Source organism: Cyanistes caeruleus, chromosome 2, assembly GCF_971803275.1.
Source record: "Cyanistes caeruleus chromosome 2, bCyaCae1.hap1.1, whole genome shotgun sequence".
Taxonomy (NCBI): Eukaryota; Metazoa; Chordata; class Aves; order Passeriformes; family Paridae; genus Cyanistes; species Cyanistes caeruleus.
The window spans coordinates 35,971,074-35,986,203 of NC_141702.1; the positions used below are offsets into that span (position 1 = coordinate 35,971,074).

The 15,130-nt window shown below is 42.1% G+C and overlaps 2 long non-coding RNA genes across 3 annotated transcripts in view; one reads left to right on the plus strand and one right to left on the minus strand.

The window, feature by feature from the left end:
• LOC111925742 (uncharacterized) overlaps positions 1 to 15,130 on the minus strand; it is a 54,153-nt gene that overhangs the window by 19,447 nt on the left and 19,576 nt on the right. The gene's annotated exons all lie outside the window — the stretch shown is intronic.
• The window catches only part of LOC111925741 (uncharacterized), a 29,390-nt gene continuing 24,582 nt past the window's right edge, over positions 10,323 to 15,130 (plus strand). Inside the window, exon 1 of the long non-coding RNA XR_002862424.2 lies at positions 10,323 to 10,438. This is a non-coding gene — a long non-coding RNA (uncharacterized LOC111925741). The remainder of the gene's footprint in view (positions 10,439 to 15,130) is intronic.

The following is a 15,130-nucleotide window of genomic DNA, read 5'->3' on the forward strand; positions in this document are numbered from 1 at the left end:
CTGCAAGAGGAAAAACACGGATTTTCAAGTTATTAAGGTTGTCTTCTCACTGCAGGTCATAGGAAAAAATATGCATTGTAAAATCCCATGCTGGAAAACTTTTGTCAAAATTGTTGCATCCAGCTACACTGTTGACAAATTCTTAAATATGAGATTGGTTCATTCAACACACCAGGAGAAGAGGAGTGGTTTACAGGCTACAGTTACAGTGTGAGATGAATAACTGTCTGATTAATTGAATGGTGGTGATTTTTCAGAACAAGATGTGTAACACACCTTCATTTGTATGGCAGGAATCTCAGGCCTTAAAATATTTTCCAGATTCCTGAGCAAAACCAGCTTCTCACTGAGAGTTGCAGCTGGGGCAGCTGCAGGGAGGGACCAATTGGAAAATCTGCAGAGCTTGACGAATTACAGAAGCCAAACTTCTAGGGGAAAGAGCAGTTCACACTAGAAATTCTGACCATACTGCAGTTTGGTCATTCTTTATCCTTCCGGTAGTGACAAGAGGTAAAAGTTAGCATTTGGATTTATAATTAACATCCCCCAAGCTTCTTGGGTGTGGTCTTGGTTTTGCAGCTTCAAATACACCAAATTGGGCAACCTCTAGTCTCACAGATCTGGCCCTTTGGTCCATGTTTCTCCAAAATCCTAATGGTACTGCTAAAATCTCTGAGGCTGCAGAGCAGAAGTCAATCATTGGCAACTCAGGACTGGAAAGCAACTCTCTCAATAAACAGTTTGTCCCCAGACTGGGAGGTCTCTTTAAAAAGCACTAGGTACCTGTCTTACCAGGATGACTGAGTGGGGTGGATGAGGGTTCTCTGTTCCTGTGCTCTTCAACACCTTCATTAATATCTCGGATGCAGGACTGGAAGGAATTCTAAGCAAGCTCACAGATGATATAAAACTGGGAGGAGTTGTTGACTCTCCCAAAGGCCAGGAGGCCCTGCAGAGAGACAAATTAGAGGACTGGGCAATCAAAAACCACATGAAGTTCAACAACAGAAAGTGCCAGGCTCTGTGCCTAGAATGGGGCAGCCCTGGATGTATGGACAGAGCAGGGAAAGAGATGTGGGAAAGCAGTTCCACAGAAAGAGACTTGGTATTCTTGGTCAAGGCAAAGTTGAACATGAGTCAGCATGGCAGCCAGGAGGGCCAAGTCCTGGGGTGCATCAGGCCCCGCATTGCCAGCTGGGCAAGGGAGGGGATTGTCCCGCTCTGCTCTGTGCTGGGGCAGCCTCCCCTTGAGTGCTGGGGGCAGTTTTGGGTGCCACAGGGTAAGAAAGACATTATTAGAGAGTGTCCAAAGTAGAACTGCACAGATGGTGAAGGGCCATGAGAGGAAGCCATACGAAGAGCAGCTGAGGCCTCTTGGTCTGCTCAGCCTGGAGAAAAGGAGGCTGAGGGGAGACCTCACTGCAGTTAAAGCTTCCTCGTGAGGGGAAGAGGAGGGGCAGGCGCTGATCTCTGCTCTGGGTGACAGTGACAGTGACAGGACCAAAGGAATGTCCTGAAGTTGTGTCAGGGGAGATTGAGGCTGGATATTAGGAAAAGGTTCTTTACCCAGAGGGAGGCTGGGCAATGGAGCAGGGTCCTCAGGGAAGTGCTCACAGCTCCAAGCCTGATAGAGCTCGAGAAGTACTTGGAAAATACTTTCAGGCATTTGGTATCATTTTTGGACAGGGTGCTGTGCAGGGCCAGGAGTTGCCCTTTGTGTGTCACAACTCACTATATTATGTGATTTTGTGCGAAGTCCTCTACCCCTGAATTAGAAAGAACCGGTATAAGCTGATTCTTTTTGTATTCACTTCCCTTCTTGCTGCCCTAAAGGCTGGATGAGAGAAGAACTACTGAGGCACCTGTCTTTGGGGCAGGAGCTTGGGCTGACCATCCTGGCCATACAGCAAGGCTATCAGCTTCAGAGCTGAACCAAGGAGAAATGCTGATGACTGCAGTCAGGAAACAGTGAGGCAGTATGGTCTGGAACATTACCCCAAAGTTAAAGTCACTGTGGAGCAATCTAATCCACAGAGCCTGTGTGGCCAGATCCACCATTAGCACATCTCTAGATTTGCTTACTCAAAACAAGCTGTTACAGGACCAAGACATTAGAGATTAGCCTAAATATTTCAGTGTCTAGAAGACCAGGGATTTTTTCTGTCTTAAAGAACTCAAAAGTCCTGCTCTGTTTTGCAAAGAGTTAATTCTCTGTTAAAAGAAATAATGCATAAAAAATATCTTCATTGTGCAGACCCCAGGTTTTTGAGATGCTTCAGTGGGCTACTGGGAAATCTCTTTAGGACAGATTCTGGCTGAGCTGTCAGATTGCCTGCTAGAGGCACAGCTGAGTTTCAAATGGACAAGCAGTGTGCGTGCGAGACGCATCCCAGAAAAGGAAGATGTTTGACAAGTGAAGTGTTTTTATTTTATGATGGAGAACGAACAGGAACATCAGAGGTAAATCGGCCTGCCAAGCATGAGGGTTCTTGACTGACAGGCTCATCACCAGCCCTGCTTGCTCAAGAGGATCCAGCATTCATTCTACTGAAAAGCAACTTTTTAATTGTTATTTGCTGACTTTTCATTACTGATTATAATTGCCATGTGCAGGTTGAGAAGAGCAAAGGCAAGCCTTTGCTTTGCAGGCAGGGGAGAATGGGACATGATTCTTCTTGAACCAGACAAAAATAAAGGAAGATGGAGCAAGTGAAAAAAAGCCTGCAAATGGTCAGAATAAAAAACAAACAATCTGGGGCAGAGAAGCGGGACTAACACTGATGCTTATCAAAATTTAGTCATTAAAATCACAAAATACCAATTAGAATATATGTCAAGGATTGACTCTTACTAACATTCTCTAGCAATGTATTTTTCTATTAGAAATTTTGAAAACATAGCCCTGTAATTTGAGATTATTTACTACCATGGTACTATACAAACATGTCTAATTAAGCATTTTTCTGAGTGCTATGATAAAGATGTTCAGATAAACAAACAGACTAGAAGGACAGCATGAGGACATTGGATACTGCGACATAAATTGTTTACTCATCTGAATGTGAAATGCCTTCTTTAGTCACAAGTGCCAAGACCACTAGTGAATGTGTCCTTTCATCCCTGAATGGGTGAAGAAAAAACCTTGCAGTACAACATCATGTATTTTATATGGACTGTATTCAGCAAACTGTTTAAACGTGTGCTTTAATCTATTACTATTCAGCAGTTAAGTACTTAACTTGTACTAAAATCCAGGAGAAAAGATACGCTGAATCAGACACCATACACTGAATATTTTAAAGCAAAACTATTTTGGCAATGCTTGCAAACACTTTTAAAACTTTATTGAAACCATTTCGAGATCTCTGTACTTCTCCAGCTCTGGTTATTGGTACTGGAGCTGCACACAGACCAGAAGGAAAATAATATTAAACTTAATTAATCCAAAGTGATTAATAAAATGTCTAGAATAACTTTCCTGTACGTAGGAAAAAGTGTCAGCTTTGAAGTCTGCTATTTGGAGAATATTCAGGGCTAAGGACAAAAGCTAAATATCTTGGCAGAAGTCTTTGATGTTCTCCCTCCCACCACTGTTATAAAGTTCACAGTTCTAATCAGTAAAATTATAAGGTATTTGATCCTCAGGCAAGGCTTGGCACAAAACTGAGCCCTGCATGCAGCAGCAGTGAAAACAGAATAACTCCAGGGGTGAGAGCAGGGAGGATCTTGGAAAATAAATAAATAGGCAGGATATCCAAAATGGCAGCAGCTGGAAGCTGCTCTGAGGTGGGATGTCAGGATGAACCCCCTGGGAGATGCGATACCGCACACAGGGCAGGGGAGGAGGTCAAATGTGCAAGGCCCTGTAATTTGTCAGACGGCTAACACCATCATTACCTGTGTGTGTGTGCATGGGGCATGCTTGACAATAAATTACACTCGCAGATTTCCAGGCTAAATGTCCTCTTATTGGCAGCACAGAGCACTGCACCTCCCCATTAGGAAATATTGTTTTATAATGGGGAGTAAAAGTTGGCTCTCACAACGTGAGCTTGAAAAAGAGTCACTGCTGAAATTAGCAGCAACGTCAATAGTTTGGATTTTTCTGCATATTACATATTTTTCCTTTTTCTGACATAGCTGGGAGGAAGAGAATAGGAAGAAGCGTGGGCTTGAAAATGGATGTAGAAATGGAGAAGGGGTCAGAGGGTGGAGCAAGGGAGAGTAACATGGGAGAAGAAAAGGTCCCTTGTTACCATTGTTACCCAGTGTCAGGCACACCAGCCTCAAGCAGCAGGCATCACTGGCAGAAGCCAACAACTTAGCAACATCAGTGGAATAAAGGACGTGAGAGAACACAGAAAAGGGAAAATGAGTGTCATCCTATGCCCAGTGGAGACAGGATCAAGCCCATAAGGAAGGAAAACTGGCACCCATTTCCATAAGGTGACTTCAGGGAGGAGATCTGTCCCATCACCCTGCTGGGTCCAAGAGAGCAGCATGTGACTTATCACAGTTGTATTGCCCTGGCTTTCCCACAGCCATCCCAGACTCAGGATGAAGGTTCTCTTTTGCAGCTGACAGATGCCACTCCCAACACTTTCACGGCTGGGAACCAAGGAATTGCAGAAAATGCCACTTCTCCAAATTAGATAAAGCCAGAAGGCTTGGAAGTGGCACTCTCACTACTTATCTATGCACGTTGTATTTCAGTCACAGTGAGCCTGCCCAGAGTGGGAATAGGAGAGGGTGGTGGACACAACAAAAATATCAACACTGTGAAATTTAAATATGTTTAAATTTTCCTACATAAACTTAACCTAGTGCTTTCCTAAGAGTCCAATACTCCTGTTTCTCTAGACCCCTGCCTTGTTACTCCCAGAATGGCCATCTCCTTGTACCCTGTTGAAAACCATCAGCTGCTGCACTGGTACCTCCTCTGATAATCAATAAGGACAGTTGGCATTGAGATGGCAGAGAACTACTGCAAGGTAATCTAAACTGAGAGATAGCATTTGAACTAGCCATATGCATTGCTGGGTTCTGAATTAACTGTAACCATTTAGAAAAAACAAAGACCCAGGCAGCTTACTGAAAATTTTACTATTTTATGCTGGTCGTTGTCTCAGACTATGTGGGGGAGAATTTTTAGTATTATTTCTGTTTCGCTATATAAATTGAAGACCTTTTTTCCATTCTGGTTATTTCAGATTGAAAAAGAGATATGGTAAAAATAACAAGGGCCTGGGGACAGGTGACAAAGAGGATTAGAGGAATGGAAAAGCTAGTGTGTAGAAGAGATTGAGACGTAGGATTTGTCACAGTTCCAGGGTTAGCTGCTCCTCTGACCTCTTTCTAGTATAGAGGCATGCTCTGCTTCTCCAGGCCCCTGTGGGAGTCTGTCTATCTGCCTGTCCTTTCCCTGCTAACAGCTCCCTGACAGCTTAGTGAACATGTCTTTCAAGGAACTTGCTTTTTAATGTCCAGCATGCTTGTGATCTTTTGAGTCCTGGCCTTGGCAAAAGAAACATATATAGCTGGACTCTAGAAATAGCATACTCCCATCTCTGGCTGTTTTGTTATGACCTCTACCATGCTAATTGCTAATCTGGAGGCAGTCTGCAGCCTTCCAGCTAGTTAGTTCCCTGCTATTAAACTGAGCCAATGTTTACATAGAGTAGTGTCCACTGCTGCTCCATCACATACCTTATTCTTAGTGATTTAAAAGCAGAACTGCATCCTCCACAGTCTGGGTCAGTGATGGTGACACATACTTGAAGCTTTATTCCCTTTTTAAAAATGGAGCTTATGTTTCTCCTTTTCCAGTCAGAGGGAACTTCACCAGACTTCCATGACTTCTCAAATATGATTGACCATGACTTAGCAACTTCCTCCACCCATTCATTTATGGCTCATGGATACAACTCATCAGGTCATGGACTGAATCATAGAATCACAGAATGGGTAGTTTTTGAAGTTTTTGAATCACCCAGTTTCAAACCCCCCTGCTGTGGGCAGGGATGCCATTCACTAGATCAAGCTGCTCAAGGCCCCATCTAGCCTGGCCATCCCTTCCACATGTGAAGCATCCACAACACCTGTTCCAGTGCTTCACCGCCCTCTGAGCAAAGAACTTCTTCACAACTTTTTCCCTACTCTTCTTTTTATCACTGATGTGCTTATAGAAGCTTTCCTTGCTGCCCTTGACATCCCTGTCCAGATTCAATTCAATCAGGGTTTTAGCTTTCATGACCTGATACCTGGTTGTTTGGATAATTTCTTCTATTCCTCTCAGGCTACCTGTCCTTGCTTCCTGTTTTGTGTTTGAGTTTGTTCAGGAGCAAATATTTTATCCATGCTGACCTCCTGGCATTTTTGTTAGACTTTCCCTTTGTTGGGATGCATCTCTCCCGAGCTTGGAGGAGGTGATTCTTGAATATCAACCAGGTCTCTTGGGCCCTTCTTCCCTCCACACTTTATCCCACAGTGCTCTATCAAGCAGATCCCTGAAGAGGCCAGTCTGTTCTCTGGAAGTCCAGGGTAATGACAGATATTAACAAGGGAAATTGCTCTGCTCTTCCCCACTCAAAGCTGCATGGCTGAACAAGCATGAGGAGAAGCTAACCTGAGACTGTTCTGGTCCCCAGGGAAGGTGTGCTTAAGTACTCCTGAGACACTGAGACAAAGCCGCTAGGCTTGTTTCAAGCAAACTTAGAGGGCTGAATCAATCCACCTAATGCCTCATTTCCAAGCATGTTCCACATTCTCCTGCAGCCATCAAAGGTAAAGCAAGCACTGAAGAGTGACAAAATGACCAGAAATTTTGCCAATATATAAACCTTCTAGTTTTAAATGCCCTGGTTTGTGAATGATTTGGTACCCTGGCTCAGTGTCAGCTGGTCTCTCAACTGCCCAAGACAAAAAGCAAAGTGGCATAGGTCCACTTTTGGCTCCCAGTTGCTTACACATATCAAACATCAAGCTGATGCCACTGAGGTGTGAGTGACTCCATTCCTAGGAAAGCAAGAAAAAAAATTCCAAAAAATCTCCTTGTAGGGGCGACCAACCCTTGAGAAGAGTTAATGGAGAGAGCTGTTTCTGCAAAAAATAAAGAATGAGTTGTGCCTTCAAATCTTCTCAACTATGGAAATGCAAAAATATCCTCATTTTTCATTTTTTTTGTATTTATAAGCTGTTTTGCAGAACTGCCCTCCTTTTATACAAGCACTTACCATGGTACATACTCTTCCTTCCTTTGCTGTCATAAATTATCTTGTGGATATGCTCTGTGAAGTTACTAACTATACTTCTGCTATTAAGCTTGGCCCTAACTTTTTCTAGATTGTGTTTCCTTGCCATTCCATCTTAGGCAAGAAAGACAGAGCTTTTGGTTAGGGCTTTTCTCCCCTCAAGGGAGCACCACTCTGTAAAGTGTCTGTAACAATGCACCTTTTAATGATGTACCCCTTTGGCTTTTACTGGGCTCATTGCAAGGCTTGTACTCCATTTTCCTGTAATAACTCAACTGCCACCAGGTTGGTGCTCCTGACAGTTACATCCTTTCCAAGACTTTTCTGACTTGCCCCATCTGGAGCAGGGAGATGCAAAGCGACCGCCGTGCTCTGGGGAAGTGATAAGGGCTCACCTCTTCAGTGACCTGGAGTATTTCCACTGGGGATACAATTGGCAGCAGCCAGCAGAAGAGCACATGAATTAATGCTCCCTGCAGTTCCCTGGGGTGGTGTTATTCACTCATTTCCCTGTGCATCTTTCTGCAGACCTGAGCACATGTATAGTTTGTGCCATGTTTACCACCTTAACCTCTTACTTTAGTGGACTGTATCAAAATAGAGTCAAAGAAAATTAATTCCCTATACTTGATGCTAATACAAATAAGAAAACTCTTCAGCTGAGTGAGTTCAGATGGCAAAATAATTGGTGTAACTATACTCAGGATGAATATATGCATGCAGGATGCAGACAAAACATTTATGCTCTTTACCCCTAAAGCACACAACTCTACCAAATAAGAGCATTTTTGCAGACTCAGCCAGTGGAAGGAACTGATAAACACTTGAGTGACCCTCATGTATATTTAATCTGGTAGCAAGGGTGATGGGCACACACAGAAACAAAAACACATATATACCTTCTTCTTTTGCTATATAGTACTTCTGATGTATTTTAAAATATTAGTGACTACACAAGCACCTCTCTACACTGCATATGAGAATAAGAGGGGCAAGGAGGAGCAGCATGATAAGGCAAAGGCCATACATGAAAATGTAGTATCTGGGATTCTGTTTTATTTTTAAAGGTCAGAACCTGATTTTGGTAAAATATGTTAGGAGGCTAGTGTTCTCCCACACGCAGATGGGCTCAGGCATGCCTGCTTCAGAGATGAAGGCAACACCTGCAGGGTAGGATGGAATTCAACAACAGCCACATCAAGAACAGAAACCAGTATTTCATTGAAAACAGAGTAAAGCCAAACAAAAGATCTTTCTCTGAACAGCAGGACACAGAAATGTGAGAATATCCCTTCCTGGGAACATTTAGCTTCCCTTCCCTTCCCTTCCCTTCCCTTCCCTTCCCTTCCCTTCCCTTCCCTTCCCTTCCCTTCCCTTCCCTTCCCTTCCCTTCCCTTCCCTTCCCTTCCCTTCCCTTCCCTTCCCTTCCCTTCCCTTCCCTTCCCTTCCCTTCCCTTCCCTTCCCTTCCCTTCCCTTCCCTTCCCTTCCCTTCCCTTCCCTTCCCTTCCCTTCCCTTCCCTTCCCTTCCCTTCCCTTCCCTTCCCTTCCCTTCCCTTCCCTTCCCTTCCCTTCCCTTCCCTTCCCTTCCCTTCCCTTCCCTTCCCTTCCCTTCCCTTCCCTTCCCTTCCCTTCCCTTCCCTTCCCTTCCCTTCCCTTCCCTTCCCTTCCCTTCCCTCTTGTCCTCATCCTTAAAATTCCTGAATACGCAGGTTTAGCACTAGCAATCTTTCTCCCCCTCTTTTCCTCTCTCTCCATCACTTTATGTAACAATTAATGACCTATATTGCTGGGCATGTTACATCTGGCATGACGACATTTTATATGCTCATAAAGCAGGCCACATAAATATTCCACCCCTTCCTGTTTCCTTATATATAATCTCTCAAAAAAAATCTTGAAAATTGAAGTAGTGGTCTGAGACTGTAAGACCACCATGACTGACCTAGAAGTGATGTGACTGAAGTCGGAGTCTCCCTTGCGAGGCCCAGGCACCACCCACCTCTACTGCATCCCACTAAGCAAGAAAGGTAGTCAGCCATAAATAAAATCTAGGAACTAAATACTTAGGACACAACATAATTTTTTCTAGGGATGCTGCACTATGACCTTGAGAGTTTGCTGAGAGAAAAAGATTGAGCCTCTTCCTTTGGACATGGTCAGTGGAAGAATGGCCCTGGTGAGACTACCTTCACTGGCCTATTCCCTGGTGACTTTGTCAACCCAGGATATGCAGAGTGGTTCCTGACTTGTGAATTGTTACAATTCTTCTCAAGTTTAATAAACCATAGGGCAAAATTTTCCACTAATAACAAATGAGTGCATGCAAAGCTGGTAGCCTCCAAAACTAGGGGTGTGTATCTCCCCTACCAAGACTCAGTTGGCAGCTACAGACAGAAAGCATGAATTTTAGGGAAGTGTACACCAGAAAATCTAGGAAAGCTGTAGTGCACTTTGTCATGCTTGAAGAGCTTAATCCATTGCAAACAGGGATCAAATTGCTGATAAGCAATATTCTTACTTAAAGGAAAAAAAACTCCTACTCTGACATGGTAGAGTTGCAATAAATATAATTGGTAAAATATATCTGCAGCTCGAACAAATTGCAGTCTTCTGGAGGAGGCTGGTGGGTTGCTTTTCCCATCACACTATAACCTTCCCTCTCAGTCTGAGACTATTAACTTCTGACAAGGTGTGAGGCCTGATTTAGACTGATCAGATCTGATGGAGTGACCTATTACCTGCTCCCTCTCTCCTCATGCTGCTCACTTCTCTGATGGCCACTCTGGCTCACTCCCACAGCTCTGCCAGCAGCTTTTGTATTTCACCTCTTGGATGAGTAACCATAATAATGAGAACTGGACATTGTTTCTGAGCTCACAGGAATTTTTAAAGCCATTTCTCCTGTCTCACACACATCACAGGGAACTCTTACACAATCTTTTTTCCTTTCTTTACTTAATGTTATTATTCGAATTGTAGCAGAAATGCCCCACAAACATGTAAAATAATCTGGCTGCATCCTAGCCCTCCATTTCTTGACATATTTTCTCCCTTCTCTCCACCTGATGCAGGGTTCTCCTGATGCTTCTCCTGTAAGATAACCACCCTGGGAACATGAGGGGCTGTGGGAAGCAGAGTGGGATGTCTGCACTCTTGACTTGGACTACAGAAGGCTGCACATATCTAGGTAAGTCTTTTCTAGAGCAACTATGCAGCATCCTGTCAGGTTCTGAACTTGTCCATTCTTGGATTTCTTTTATGATTCATTGTGACAAACAAGACAAAAAAAATCCAGAATTTGGAGAATTTTGCACTTTTTTTTTTCCAGATTAATATTTTTCTTTTATTTGTTTATTGGTGTTTTTTTTTCTGTCTGCACTCTGCAAGCTATTGCCCTTTTCAAACTGCTTGACAGAACACTGCTTCATCACACAATATCAACAAGCAAAATATTGAATGGTTAAATGCTATTTTCTAAAACAATATGGGACAGCTTACCACTAGGAAATGTACCATGGCCAGAGACACTGGGAGAAAAACCATCACCGACTCAAGTCCATGCTGACACTTGATATAACATTAGGATTTAGGGTTCTAAACCAGGATTTTGTGACCTGAGAGATATCATGAAATGGTTTAGGCTTTTTACAGCTAGTCTTTACACTAGGACAAGCTGAAAGAATTTGAAGTTTTGCTATTGATTCTGACCTAAAGTGATATTGATATGAATTTTAAATACATGTGTAGATAAAGAGGGTGCAATGATCCGTTCAAATATAGTCTATTAGTGCTTGTTCAGGCAATTTTGTATTGTATAACATGATAAAAATTGGACAAGACCTTAATTGTTTTCTGTGTTTGAAGCTTTAGCAGGTATGTGCTTTTTATGTTCCCATGTCTAATCAATATATCCTGTTTTTTTGGATGGGTCCCAGAGTCACTGCCTAAGGCCTGATGGGGTTTAAATGCTGGGACTTTACTTCATGGTGCTGTTTTCTCCTCCACTTCTGTATAATCATTGTCATTCTGGAGAGATGAGGTATTGTATATCGAGGAGCATATTCAGAGGCCTTTTGTGTTTGCCTTCATCATGATAATAACAAAAGTGCTGGTGGTAGCAATAATACAAGCAGTAATGAAAATATAAATGCATGTCCTGAATAGCACCCTATTGTGACTCAGCTCAAATCTTTGTAAATGCTGATAATCTTTTGGCTTCCTAGAGCTAGGAGATGCTTTACTGTTTCAAGTTTTTCTGCACAGAAACTCTTTTCAAGGTTGAGGCATTGTTGGAAGCTAACAACAGTGGCTTTGAAATATTACATTTAAGCTGGGGAGTGACAAACACCTACCCTACTCCTGGGAGAGTAGCTGCGCTTTCGCTTAATGAGGTAGCTGAAGACATCTCTGGTCCTTTTCCCACTTTGAGCCCAAATGCCAGAGGCAAAATGGTGAGCTTTCCTTGCATGTGTGCAAAGATTCCAAGCTCTGTGTCTCTATTCACTTGCAGCTGTTGTCACCTTTCTGGAAAGGTCATTTTGACTTGCATAGTTATTAAATCCTGTCTCCTTTGTTCTACCCAGATCAATCCTAGGCCAATGCATTGGTGAAGCGATGTCTGGTTCTTTGTAAAATGGAGCATGATGGCTAATATTGTTGGTAGGTGAAGGCAATTTAAGTTGGACTGTATGCTGTTTCCTTTTGAGAGCATGGCATCTCTTGGTGGCAGGGTAGCTGGGTCTCTGTGACCATTATGCCTGTTAGTACCACGAAGGGTAGCAAAGCAAGAGTGCAGCTGTACCAGTTATGAGAACTACCTGGTTCAGTGGCACCAAAAGAGGCAGACAGAGAAGTATCACTTAGCAATTTTTGTATGCACAGTAGCAATGAACTCACCATCTACCCCAAAAGATGCCTCAACTTGGAAAGCTCATTTGCTTCATTACAATGGCTGTGTCTTCTGGACTATTTTCTTTACAATACACACTTCAAAAAGGTTGATATAAAGAGACCCTACGTAGCACCTCTGTATGTTATATTCAGAGCATATGCTCAAAGAGAATTGTTATAAACTCTTCTCTGTGCAACACTTGGATAATGAGCATGCCCAACATTCTAAATATAGGGTAAATGTCATATGCACATGGAAGAATTCATCCATGAGATACACTACAGATTTAAGATGCACAACTCGTTAAGTTTTGTAATCTGATTCACCAAGTTTTCAATGAAGACAGATTGCCAAACAGGAAGAGGCAAAGAAAATCCCATCAATTTATTCTGAAGGATCCATTCTTTCCACAGAACATTGTTTTGGGAGAAGTCTGCTTTAAATCTGGGTGTATGCAATTGGTTAATGCTACAGTTTGATTTGATGGTACTTGGTTGTCCTTATCAAATGGTATTTATTTCATCAAAGCAAAGGAAACAGAAACTTGTCCAGAAATTGGAAGCCTTGCTCATTAATCTAATGAGAACTGTTTTCTCTTCCATTTCGCTTTCATGCCTGTTGGGGACATGAAGGCTGTTCATTTTATCATCATTGTCCATACAGCCATCCCACACTGCAGAATCCATGATGACTGCATTTTTGAAAGAATGTTTCCCCAGGGACTGTAATTATTCATTTTTCAGGAGACACAAGATCTATAATACACAAGTGCTGCAGACAAGAACTAGTTTACAGGTTTATCTCATGACTGAAAGTATAATCCATCTTCTCTGGCATGATTTAGGAGGTGCTGCATAAGAAAAGAAAGAAAGTGGGTCAACCCCATTTCATCTTGTATTCCCCTGTTCACATTGGTCTTATTCTTTTAATTTCCCATTGAAGAGAATTAACGTTTGAGTGAGCAGAAGAAATGGGCCCTATTTCCTGTATCCTGTAGCACACCTTGTAGCCATTAGGGTTTTGCCTGCACCAGGTTGGGACCCCCTATGAGCTTTCTTGCCCTAGCAGTGACCCAGCCTGGCATCTGCTCTGTTATGAGAAAGCAGAACAAGGAAATCTGTTTCTGGTGAAGACAGTGGCTTGGGATCTAGAAACCCTGACAACTTCATGAGGTAAGACTCAAGCTGTTCATAGAGAACTTGAGTGTATGATTGGAATTTTCCTAGGTTTACGTGGTAAAGCCTCTGAAAAGGAATTCTAAAATTTCCCATGCTTCCTCTAATGAACGATACCTTAAGATACTTTCTTGTGTCTCATCCTTCCACTTTTGCCAACAAGTCAGTAATTTCCCACTATCACCACAAAATAGCCCTGTAGCTATCACTACAACTCCTTTCCCAGGAAAATCTAGTCTGTAGACAGGACTCCAGGTAGTTTAAGCTTCTTGGAATGCAATTTAGCATCTAAAGACACAAGACATATGTTCATGCATCTATTTGGAATCCAGGTTACGTGTTCAAAAGAAAATGTGAATGGACATCGCTCCAAACTGAGAATTCATCTGCAGAATAATATGTCATGTATGACCATGTTGCCTCCTTAGAACTTAGTTTTTCACTCCATCCCCACATGTTTCTAATTTCCATGTAAGCTAAAATCCCCATTGGAAACAACCCATTCCTCTGTGTTTCTTCTCCCCACACCCTACAATAACCATCTGGTATTTCTAAAGGGTAAACATAGCTTGTCTTTTTCATTGCAACATGTTACTCAACAACCCTAAAATATTTGCATTTTCTATAAAAACCTTGGCCAAATCTACTTTCTGTGGTCTTACACACAGTCTTGCCTGCTCAGAGGGCACCAAGCACTAAAAAAACCTACTAAAGGATTGTAAACAGAGAGAGCAGGGTCTCTAGCATTGGATACATTAGGAAGCAGGCATCAATCCTGGGTGCTCACACTGCAAAGTATTTCAAATACCAGAGTAAGACAGGAGCAGCTAAACTGTGCTCCAGACATCTAAATTTAAGGATTTACGTTTCTTCTGATGCAGCAGATGACATTATCGATTCTGAAAGCAACAGAAGGAGTGTAATGCTCTGCCTTGCTTTTGCCATTAGAGATTAAATCAGCTCTGCCAGGTCTTTGCAGATAAAAAATCCCAAAAAACTCTTAATAAAACAGTTCAAAATTCAGCAGCAGTCTTAAAAGGCCTAAATCAAACCACCTCAATTTTAGCTGTGGTTTTTAGATACCTCTAATATATTCTAAGATGGATAGAAACCTTAAATCTAGGGTTGTTTGAACATATAAATCCAAATACCATTGTTGCTCCTTGAGGCTGTCTCTGATTTTGTTAGGTAGAATTGCTGATTTTAGTAAGGAGCCATCCTTTGAAATCAATATCATGGTCTGGCCAATATTTAGGAAAAACATCATCATCTCTAATATTTATACTCATTTGATTATGACCATCTGAAATGAACTAAGTTAAAAATAAGTCTTTTTTAATTTTTTTATTTTTTTTACCATTTCACATCAGTGAATGAACTGGCTGATTATATGACCATGTGTCTAGAAGAACTTGCTCATAACTACCTTAACTTTCCTGGCTCATTTGCACTTCTGTGCAGGCACTGGAAGGCTGCAGATACTGCAAGAAAGCAATCATAGGCAAAAAAAAGCAAAATCAATTAATTAGATAGTTTTTGTAAGTCCCGAGTCTTGCAACACAAATAACCCACAACTAAATTAAATTTTGGGCTTCACCTACTCAGACTATGTTCTTTAAATAAGATAGTCTTCCAAAAATCTTACTTATTTATTGCAAAATCATATTAGGCTTTCAGCTCACCTCCGTTTTCATGCAATTTTAGGATGGTAAACAGCAGCAGTAATTGATTTGTCTGGACTTTGCTAATTCTCTGTACCTGCCTCCCATGTTACTATAATTTCTCCCTGACACCTGCCCTTCTGTGACATTTT